Source organism: Peromyscus leucopus, chromosome X, assembly GCF_004664715.2.
Source record: "Peromyscus leucopus breed LL Stock chromosome X, UCI_PerLeu_2.1, whole genome shotgun sequence".
Lineage (NCBI taxonomy): Eukaryota > Metazoa > Chordata > Mammalia > Rodentia > Cricetidae > Peromyscus > Peromyscus leucopus.
The window spans coordinates 16,120,488-16,132,440 of NC_051083.1; the positions used below are offsets into that span (position 1 = coordinate 16,120,488).

The 11,953-nt window shown below is 41.2% G+C and overlaps 1 pseudogene; it reads right to left on the minus strand.

The window, feature by feature from the left end:
• Nucleotides 1-1,773: 1,773 nt before the first annotated feature.
• Nucleotides 1,774-2,401, minus strand: LOC114701270 (annotated as a pseudogene).
• Between the last annotated feature and the right edge of the window lie 9,552 nt (nucleotides 2,402-11,953).

Here is an 11,953-nt window from a genome sequence, read left to right on the forward strand (position 1 = left end):
TTTATTTTCTGTGGCATACCCTTAAAGAGATGACAGGTTACACCCTCATTTATCTGCAGATGGATCCAAGAAATTACAATATCAAATACACTCCTATAAAAGTGGATCAGAGCCGGGCGGTGGTGGCACACGCCTTTAATCCCAGCACTTGGGAGGCAGAGCCAGGTCAATCTCTGTGAGTTCGAGGCCAGCCTGGGCTACCAAGTGAGCTCCAGGAAAGGCGCAAAGCTATGCAGAGAAACCCTGTCTCGAAAAACCAAAAGAAACAAAAAACAAAAACAAAAACAAAAGTTGATCAGAGCTCATACTTTGGGACAACACCAACAAAGAGCTTATAGGTTTCACAGCATGAACAGGTGTCCGGAACCTCAGAGGCTACCAACAGTTCAGAATTCTAACACTATTTGATATTGTGATCACATTGGTCAGGCAGCTGAAGTCCTGGAATATGTGACCACAGACACATTAGAGGTCTTCCCAAGGACCCACAAACAAATCACAGTCTTCAAACTCAAGACCCTGAGTCATGCACACAAACAGATCAAAAAAGTGCAGCTTTTCTCAAAAAATGATTTTCTATTTATTTGATGTAGCCAACACTGTAGTACTGTGTGTTCAAACACAAATCTTCAAATCTCAGAAATGGTTGCTTATGGAAAATAATTAATACTAAATATTTGAGTCTGTTTTATGTCTGTCTGGTTACTACTGATCTGGAAGTAACCTACTCTGTACCATATTTATTTTTTGTTAACTTCTTTTTTATGTTTAATTAATTAATTATTTAATTTTTCTATTATCAGCTTGATACAGTATAAATTCTTATCTTAATAGTAAAATGTTTCATTGCCACTTGTTCAGTAATTGAATAAAACCAAAACTTATTATAAGCCACAGTCATCCTAGGGTCCCCCCTGCTATATAGCCTCCATGATTTTGTGGGTTGCAGTCTGATTGTCCTTTGCTTTATATCTAGAATCCACTTATGAGTGAGTACATATCATGTTTGTCCTTCTGGGTTTGGGTTACCTCACTTAAAATGATTTTTTTCGCCAGGCGTTGGTGGCGCACGCCTTTAATCCCAGCACTCGGGAGGCAGAGCCAGGCGGATCTCTGTGAGTTCGAGGCCAGCCTGGGCTACCAAGTGAGCTCCAGGAAAGGCGCAAAGCTACACAGAGAAACCCTGTCTCGAAAAACCAAAAAAAAAAAAAAATGATTTTTTTCTAGTTCCATCCATTTGCATGCAAATTTCATGCTGTCATTGTTTTTCTCTGCTGAGTAGTACTCCATTGTGTATATGTTCCACATTTTCTTAATCCATTCTTCATTGACAGGCATCTAGGTTGTTTCCAGGTTCTGGCTATTACAAATAGTGCTGCTATGAACATAGTTGAGCATGCATCTTTGTGGTATGAATCAGCATTCCTTGGGTATATGCCCAAGAGTGGTATGGCTGCGTCCTGAGGTAGATTGATTCCTAATTTTCTAAGAAACCGCCATACTGATTTTCATAGTAGTTGTACGAGTTTGCATTCCCACCAACAGTGAAGCAGTGTTCCCTTTGCTCTGCATCCTCTCCAACATAAGCTGTCTTCAGTGTTTTTGATCTTATCCATTCTGACAGGTGTAAGGTGGTGTCTCAGAGTCGTTTTGATTTGCATTTGTCTTATGATTGAGGATGTTGAGCATTTCTTTAAATGTCTTTCAGCCATTTGTGATTCTTGTTTTGTGAATTCTCTGTTTAGTTCTTTTTTTGTTTGTTTGTTTGTTTAGTTGCCTCATCCAACTTTTATTCGACTGGGAACAGTTGGCAACATGGCTGCTTATCTTCTTGCAGTCTGAGCTGGAGAAGGGAAACCAAGGCAGGAGGGTAGATGGGAGACATGGAGGAATTCAGGGAGAGGTGAGGAAGAGGGCAGAAGGGCAGGGCAGGGTGCGTGCACAGGTGGATTCTGGGGAGGCACACCCCCTCACAGAGGCACCCTCTGGCCTGACTTGGTGGCCGCAGGAACATCGAGGAAAGACCACAGGTCTGAGACATTTCAGTCCTTCCTGTCATAAGGCGGCTGCCAGGAGGTCACCCTGCCTCCAGGGTTCACTGGCACTGAGCCAGGGCAGCTTTGATGGCAGTCACCAGTTTCTGAAACTTGCTTTCTGTATCCACGTAGCCATCACCTCTCTTCTTGGAGTGAACCAACTTCCCGGCTACCGTCACTTCAAAGAACCCAGTGACCTGGGGAGTCCCCTCGCCACAAATGTCCAGGCATCCGGGAAACTCATGTTCTAGCTTCTCCTTGAGCTGGAGATACTTGGGCTTGTAGCCTCAAGCTCCACAATACAAGACTCGAACAGCGAGCGCCATGGCTCCAGATCACATCCCCCGCACAGAGCGAGGACCTGACCGCAGAGCAACAAGGACCTCGAGGTCTTATCTGTTTAGTTCTTTAGCCCATTTTTTAATTGGATTGTTCAGTATTTTGATGTCTAGTTTCTTGAGTTCTTTATATACTGTGGAGATCAGTCCTGTCAGATGTGGGGTTGGTGAAGATCTTTTCCCATTCTGTAGGCTGTCTTTTTGTCTTATTGACTGTGTCTTTTGCCCTGCAAAAGCTTCTCAGTTTCAAGAGGTCCCATTTATTAATTGTGCTCAGTGTCTGTGCTGTTGGTGTTATATTTAGGGAATGGTCACCGATGCCAATGCGTTCAAGAGTGCTTCCTACTTTCTCTTCTATTAAGTTTAGTGTAACTGGATTTATGTTGAGGTCTTTGATCCACTTGGACTTGAGTTTTGTGCATGGCAACAGATATGGATCTATTTGCAATCTTTTACATATTGACATCCAGTTATGCCAGCACCATTTGTTGAAGATACTTTCTTTTTTCCATTGTATAGTTTTGGCTCCTTTGTCAAAAACCAGGTGTTCATATGTGCATGGATTAATGTCAGGGTCTTCAATTCGACTCCATTGGTCCATGTGTCGGTTTTTATACCAGTACTAAGCTGTTTTTATTACTATAGCTCTATAGTAGAGCTTGAGGTCAGGAATGGTGATGCCTCCAGAGGTTGCTTTATCGTATAGGATTCTTTTAGCTATCCTGGGTCTTTTGTTTTTCCATATAAAGTTGAGTATTTTTCTTTCCAAGTCTGTGAAGAATTGTGTTGGGATTTTGATGGGGATTGCATTGCATCTGTAGATTGCTTTTGGTAAGATTGCCATTTTTACTATGTTAATCCTACCTATCCATGAGCACGGAAGATCCTTCCATTTCCTGATATCTTCTTCAATTTCTTTCTTTAGAGATTTAAAGTTCTTATCAAAAAGGTCCTTCACTTGTTTAGTTAGTGTTTTCCCAAGGTATTTTATTATATTATTTGTGGCTGTTGTAAAGGGTGATGTTTCTCTGACTTCTTTCTCAGCCCTTTTATCATTTGTGTATAGGAGGGCTACTGATTTTTTGAGTTAATCTTGTATCCTGCCACTTTACTGAAGGAGTTTATCAGCTGTAGGAGTTCCCTGGTAGAGTTTTTGGGGTCACTTATGTATACTATCATATCATCTGCAAATAGTGAAAGTTTGACTTCTTCCTTTCCAATTTATATCCCTTTGATCTCCTTTTGTTGTTTTATTGCTCTAGCTAGAACTTCGAGTACTGTATTGAATAAGTATGGGGAGAGTGGACAGCCTTGTCTTGTTCCTGATTTTAGTGGTATCGCTTTGAGTTTCTCTCCGTTTAACTTGATGGTGGCTGTTGGCTTGCTGTAAATTGCCTTTATTATGTTTAGGAATGTTCTAAAGGACCTGATCTCTCTAAGACCTTTGTCATGAAGGGTTGTTGGATTTTTTTCAAAGGCTTTTTCAGCATCTAGTGAGATGATCATGTTTTTTTTTTTTCTTTCAGATTGTTTATATGGTGTATTACATTGACAGATTTTCATATGCTGAACCATCCTTGCATCCCTGGGATGAAACCTACTTGGTGATGGTGGATAATTTTTTTGATGTGTTCTTGGATTCGGTTTGCCAATATTTTATTGAGTGTTTTTGCATCAATGTTCATGAGGGAGCTTGGTCTGTAATTCTCTTTCTTTGTTGCATCTTTGTGTGGTTTTGGTATCAAGGTAATTGTAGCCTCGTAGAAAGAGTTTGGTAATGTTCCTTCTGTTTCTATTGTGTGGAACAATTTGAAGAGTATTAGAAATCTGGTAGAATTCTGCACCGAAGCCATCTGCTCCTGGGCTTTTTTTTTTTTTTTTTTTTTTTTTTTTTTTGGTTGGGAGACTTTTGATGACTGTTTCTATTTCTTTAGGGGTTATTGTTCTATTTAAATAGTTTATCTGGTCTTGGTTTAACTTTGGTATGTGGTATCTATCCAGAAAATTGTCCATTTCTTCCAGATTTTCCAATTTTGTGGAGTACAGGTTTTTGAAGTATAATCCGATGATTCTCTGGATTTCCTCATTGTTTGTTGTTATGTCTCCCTTTTCGTTTTTTGATTTTGTTAATTTGGGTGCTCTCTCTTTGCCTTTTGGTTAATTTGGCAAGGGGTTTGTCTATCTTGTTGATTTTTTTCAAAGAACCAACTCTTTGTTTCATTGATTTTTTGTATTGTTCTCTTGTTTTCTATTTCGTTGATTTCAGCCTCAATTTGATTATTTCCTGGTGTCTATTTCTCCTGGGTGAGTTTGTTTCTTTTTGTTCTAGAGCTTTCAGTTGTGCTGTTAATTCCTTGGTATGGGATTGCTCCATCTTCTTTATGTGTGCATTTAGAGCTATGAATTTTCCTCTTAGCACTGCTTTCATAGTGTCCCATAAGTTTGGGTATGTTGTACTTTCATTTTCATTGAATTCTAGGAACTCTTTAATTTCTTTATTTATTTCTTCCTTGACCCATTGGTGTTTCTGGTGGGCATTATTCAGTTTCCATGAGATTGTAGGCTTTCTATAATTTTTGTTGTTGAAATCAAACTTTAAGGCATGGTGGTCCGATAAGATACGGGAGGTTATTCCAATGTTTTTGTATCTGTTGAGATTTGCTTTGTGAACAAGCATGTGGTCAATTTTTGAGAAGGTTCCATGAGGTGCTGAGAAGAAGGTATATTCTTTTTTATTAGGATGGAATGTTCTGTAGATAGCGATTAAGTCCATTTGAGTCATAACATCAGTTAGGTCCTTTATTTCTTTGTTAAGTTTCAGTCTGGTAGATCTGTATTTTGGTGAGAGTGGGGTGTTGAAGTCTCCCACTACTAATGTGTGGGGTTTGATGTGTGATTTAAGCTTTAGTAATGTTTCTTTTTATGAATGTGGGTCCCTTTGTATTTGGGGCATAAATGTTCAGAATTGAGACTTCATCTTGGTGGATTTTTCCTGTGATAAATATGAAATGTCCATCCTGATCTCTTTAGATTGATTTTAGTTTGAAGTCTATTTCATTAGATATTAGGATAGCTACATCAGCTTGCTTCTTAGGTCCATTTGATTGGAAAGCCTATTCCCAGCCCTTTACTCTGAGGTAGTGTCTGTCTTTGAAGTTAAGGTGTGTTTCTTGTATGCAACAGAAGAATGGGTCCTGTTTTCTTATCCATTCTGTTAGTCTGTGTCTTTTTATAGGTGAGTTGAGACCATTGATATTGATGGATATTAATGACCAGTGATTGTTAATTCCTGTTATTTTTTAGTGGTAGTGTTGTGTTTTCCTTCTTTGGTATTTGTTGGTGTGGGGTTATCTATTGCCTGAGTTTTCATGGGTGTGTTTAGTTTCTTTAGGTTGTATTTTTTCTTCTAGTGTTTTCTGTAGGGCTGGGTTTGTGGATAGGTATTGATTAAATCTGGTTTTATCATGGAATATTTTTTTTACTCCGCCTATGGTGATTAAGAGTTTTGCTGGGTATAATAGTCTGGGTTGGCATCCGTGGTCTCTTAGTGTCTGCATGAGGTTTGTCCATGATCTTCTAGCTTTCATAGTCTCTGTTGAGAAGTCTGGTGTTATTCTGATGGGTTTGCCTTTATATGTTACTTGGTCTTTTTTCTTTGCGTCTCTTAATATTTTTTCTTTGTTCTGTATGTGTTTTGATTATTATGTGACGAGGGGAATTTTTTTTTTTGATCCAGCCTATTTGGTGTTCTGTAAGCTTCTTGTATCTTCATAGGTATTTCTTTCTTTAGGTTAGGAAAGTTTTCTTCTGTGATTTTGTTGAATATATTTTCTGTGCCTTTGAGTTGGTATTCTTCTCTTTCTTCTATCCCTATTATTCTTAGGTTTGGTCTTTTCATGGTGTCCCAGATTTCTTAAACGTTTTGTGTTACGACTTTGTCTTTAGTGTTTTCTTTGATTGACAAATCTATTTTCTCTATTGTGTTTTCAGTGTCAGAGATTCTCTGTTCCATCTCTTGCATTCGGTTGGTTTTGTTTGCTTCTGTAGTTCCTGTTCATTTAGTCAGGATTTCTATTTCCAGCATTCCCTCAGTTTGTGTTTTCTTTATTGTCTCAATTTCATTTTTCAGATCTTGAATTGTTTCCTTCATCTGTTTAATTACTTTTTCTTGGCTTTCTTTGATTTCTTCCAATTTTTTGTTTGTTTTTTCTTCCATTTCTTTAAGGGAATTTTTTATTTCTTCTTTAAGGGCCTCTATCATCTTCTTAAACTCATTTTTAGGATTGATTTCTTCTGCTTCTTCTGTCTTGGTATGTTCAGGTCTTGCAGGTGTAGAATCACTAGGTCCTGATGTTGTCATATAGGTCTTTATGTTGTTGCCTGTATTTTTGCACTGGCGTCTACTCATTTCTTCCTCTGCTCGGTGCAGGTGGTGTCTGTGTCTGAAGATGCCTCTCTTGTTCTAATTGTTAGTCTTGGTTCACTAGGAGTTCTTGGTTAAATTGGTGCTGTTGGACTCTGTTTCTCCAGGAGCAGCTTAGTCCAAACAGTGTTAGTGGGTTCTGTCTCAGGGAGCAGTTGTTTCCAGTTGGTGCAGGGTGGGCTTATGGTTTCAGTGGTTGTTAGGTTCGTAGGGGTTGGTTTTTATTTTTGTTGTTGTTTTTGTTTTTTTTTTTTTTTTTTTTTTTTTTTGGTGGGAAACAGGAAAGGTAGCTGTCTGGTCCCTGGGACTCCGATGGGTAGGGCCTAGGGCTAGAGACCTGATCTGCTGGTCTGGAGATGGGGGCTTACCTGTTCAAAGTTGGTGTAGTGTATACTTATGATTCTGGTGATCTGATTCAGTGGCTGGGCATCGCCTTCTTTTGTGTTCTCAGGTCACGTTTTTGCTCATTCGTCAACTCCTCAGCTGATCTTGTTTTCTCAGACTGCAAACTGTAGGATTCTGAATCCTCTCCCGGATGGATTTCAGCTGAGCAGGGTAGTCTCACCAATACCTCCAAGTTGTTAGGTTTCACAGGATCAGCAGCTGGGCCCTGGGTTGGCCTCAACAGAGTGTTCAGATCCGTTCTGGTCTAGTCCCACTGAGACGGCTCCTTCCCCGGATGCTGGGATTAAAGGCATCCCTGTTCCAAGCTCTTGATTAAGAGCCTGTTTTCACTAACTCTTCTGTTGTCAACTTCTTAATAATAAATTACTTTAATGAAACTCCCAAATGAGGGTGAACTTTAGTCAACCTGGAGATTCCTGGGTGGGAAGTGGGGGCTGGAAACCAGGGTCCTTTGCTCCAGCTCACTACAAGACCTTTCTCGACACGTTTCCTTTGAGCTCCAGCGATTAAGGTTGTTTGAGTCTGCTTGATGTGTATGGGTAGAAGAAAGGAAGACCTCATAATTTATTGTACTGGCAATTAAAGAGAATCATTTTCTGTGACTTTAGAAATGTTAAGGCATATTAAGTATTAACTATAGTAGCAGTTTTATAACATATCCTCTTCAACAAAGCAAGTCTCTATGACCTCTCCCCATAAACAGTTTTCTCTCAGTTGATGAGTTGAAATACTGTATTTAAACATGAACCTGAATTTTTCTTTTGAATCCCTGAAAATTTTTTGCACATATCTGGTGGTGTTAAGTGTTCTTTATTTCATGCTTTAATCAGCATATGTGTTAAGATGTTTACTGTTTTAAAATGGGGACATAATCACATACTTTGGAATCTGCCCAAGTCCTCGGACTATTCAGACGGAATACGGTTAGACTGAGTGACATTCTGTTTTTTCCCTACCATGTGTATCTCAGACTCAAACATACACATTTCTTCCTTCTCATAAGACTGAACTATGAAGGCTGATTTTTATCTGGCTATAAACAGCAAAGGGCAGAATCAGATGTTGTCTAAAAGGGTCTTTTGAAACTGTGGGACTCAGACAGTATCGCTGAGTTACAAAGGGATCAGGATTCGTGGTTTTTTGGTCATAAAAACACTGCAGATCCAAAAAAAAAAAAAAAAAAAAAAAAAAGTTCACATCCAGGGATTTCTTCTAAAACAACACAGAGCCACATAAACCCCCACAAACAGAGCAGATCTCCTGTAATGTACAACCATAGTCAAGTCAGAGACTTCATCAATGGGGAAAATGGCAGAAATAGATCCTAGATCTGACACCTTGTAATCTAGACCCATGAACAATCAAGACACACACGCACTGAGACATTACCAGCAACAGGTGAGGCCTCAACACGGAGATGCACAAGGCTGAAGATCACACAGCAAGAGCCTGGTACACATGTAACCAGGTAAGGCAAGGAATGTGTTCTTAGAAATAGTGCCCTCCACTGTGGCTGGAGAGATGGCTCTTCCAGAGGTCAGGAGCACTGGCTGCTCTTCCAGAGGTCCCGAGTTCAATTCCCAGGAACCACATGGTGGCTCACAACCATCTGTAAAGAGATCTGGCGCCCTCTTCTGGCCTGCAGGCATACATACAGGCAATATACACAATACAGAAATCTAAAAAATAAAAAGTGCCCCTTAAAATGAGAAGCATTACATACTATGATATACACATCCCAATAGTTTAGTGATCACAAATTCTAGGATAGCCACGAACATCTGGTTCATCATGCACAAAGAGCAGAGTTCACCACTGGAAACACACAAACACACCACTGAGTTCACATCCTGAGATGTCTGTCCACTAGTAATCATGAAGAGACATTGAAACATAGATGTGTAGTTTTTTTGTTTTTGTTTTATTAAGCAAAGCAACCATATTTTTCCATTATATATATGGTTTTTTTGAGACAGGGTATCAATATGTAGCTCTGGCTGTCTTGGAACTCACTATGTAGACCAGGCTGGACTCAAACTCAGAGATCTACTTGCCTCCCGAGATCTGCCTCCCAAGTGCTGGGATTAAAGGTGTGCAGATGTGGTGATATTTTGTTGTACTCTAATAAAACTTGCCTGAGAGGACAGAGCCACTCACTAGATTAACATAAAGGTCAGGCAGTGGTGGCATACACTTTTAATCCTATCACTCAGGAGGCAGAGATCTCGGTGAGTTCAAGGCCACACTGGGCTCCATGAGATTGATCCAGTCTAGGAGAGGAACAGAGCCAGGCAGTGGTGGCACACACCTTTAACCCCAGTGTTTGGGAAGCACCATTGATCCCAGCACTAGGAAGGTGATATAGGAAGTGAAATGGCTGGGCGGGGAAAGGCAGACAAGGCTGAGGAGACAGGAACTAGAGCCCTTTTGGCTTAAGACTCAGGGCATTGAGCCAGAGGATTCCTGGAGTTGGCGAGGAGCGGCTGTGGCTTGTTCCTTTGTCTGACTATTCAGCATTTACTGCAATATCTGTTTCTGGGTTTTTATTAAAAGACCATTTAGGATTCATGCAATACCTAGAACCATGTATTCATTTCCTGTTGCTACATTAAGAAGTCATAATCTTAGAGTCACAAAACACCACCAAACTACCTTATCTTTCTACAGTCGGAAGCCAGAATGAGCCAAAATCAATGTATCAGCAGCAGGACTCTGTTGCTCTTGGAGGATCAAGGGGAGTTTTTTCCCCCCTGGCTTTCTTGGTCTAGAGAGGTGTTTATTCCTTGGCTTTGGCCCTCTGTCTATCTTCAAAGACAGCAACATATGGTGGTGTTTTATTTGTACTGAGATGTGATTTTTTTTTTTTTTTTTTTTTTTTTTTTTGGTTTTCCGAGACAGGGTTTCTCTGTGTAGCTTTGCACCTTTCCTGGAGCTCACTTGGTAGCCCAGGCTGGCCTCGAACTCACAGAGATCCGCCTGGCTCTGCCTCCTGAGTGCTGAGATTAAAGGCGTGCGCCACCACCGCCCGGCCCTTGAGATGTGATTTTAATTGTATGTTAATAAATAAAGTTGCCCAGGGGGTCAGAGCTATTAGAGCCATAGCAGGAGTGTGGCGGTGGTGGTGCCGCATGCCTTTAATCCCAGCACTTGGTAGAAGAGCTAGGTGGATCTCTGTGTGGTCAAGGATACAGCCAACATTGGAGACACACACCTTTAATCTCAATACCATAGAGACCTGGAGGGCTGTACATACAGGCAGTGATGAGGCAGTCATGTGTTTGGGTTTACAACCAATGAGAAGGCAGAACAGAAAGTCTATATAAAGATGAACAGACAGGAAGTAGCTCTCTTTCGGAGACGTCTCTTGGCTAAAGAGGTTAGCTGCGGCAGGCGGTAAGGCTCTTAGCTCTGATGTCTTGGCTTTCTTCTTTATATTGATTCTGTGTTTCTTATTTAATAAGACCGTTGGTTACATCTACAGCAACAGTTCATCTTCATCCTGGATGTCTCTCCTTTCTTTCCCCTCCTTCTGATGTCACACTGGTTCCTCTGCCTCTGACTGCCCTGCCTCTCTTTTTCAAGGACCCTGGGATAATGCTGAACTTTACTTGACACAGGGACAAGGAGCTTCCTATTCGGGAACATGAACACAGAAACAGAGCAGGGAACTAGAGCGAAAGAAAATATCCCCACAAACCCACAAAGATGTCAGAATTCTTACATTCTGGCATACACACTTCAAGAGATCAGAAAACTAACGTGATAGGACATGTACACAAAAGATCAGATTAGAAACCTCCCATCATACGACATATAGCACCCACCAAATGGCTCAGGGCACAAATTCTGGGACCTACACCACCCAACAGATCAGACACACAGTCTCCTGGCTCATCACCGATGCAGAGATGACAGTCCATCCCACACACAGGCAGATCATGTAGGGTTTCCATCCAGAGTGGTACACCGAGAACTCATAAGCACCACCTGGGACACTGAGAGTTTGACACGGAAACCCTGCCCACCAGTCTCTTTTGCAAAACAATAACACACGTTCATTTTATTTCTTATATTTCTGTAGGCAAGAAGGCCAGGGGAGGGTTACAGTGTCAAAGTCAAGGCCTTAGCAGGACTTCTTCCCTCTGGTGTTCATCATGGAGAATCCAGTTCCCACAAAGTGCCCACATCGCCCAGCTCACTGCCTTATCCTCCATCCTCAAAGGCAGCAGCATTTCACCTGCAAATCTCTATTTCCTCTCCAAGCCCCTTCTCTGCCTCTTCATCTACCCGTCTTCTCTGTCTGGATGAGCCCTGCTTATCTTTTCTCGCCAGCTTACTGACCTTCTCTTATACTCTGTTCGTGCCTTCCTCTTACAACATTTGGGTTCATGTTGGACCACCCAGGTCATTAATCTAGGATTATTTCCCCCTCCCAGGATGCTTAGTTTAATCACACCTGCCAAGTTCCCCTTTCCAGCTTCATTATTATAACTGCTGGTTCCAGGGACTTGGAACTGGACATCTTTGGAGTACTGCTATCTGACCACCAAAGACATACACACACACCAACTGCCCACAGACTTCACGTTGTGATGCATCAGGGTCACCTTGGAAATCCAGGATCACCTCCCCATGTCAAGATTATTGCTTTGTCAAGCTAGGCAATGGTGGCCCATGCCTTTAATCCCAGCACTCAAAGTAAGGATAGGCAGATCTGTGATTTCGAGGCCAGTCTGGTCTACAGAGCGAGA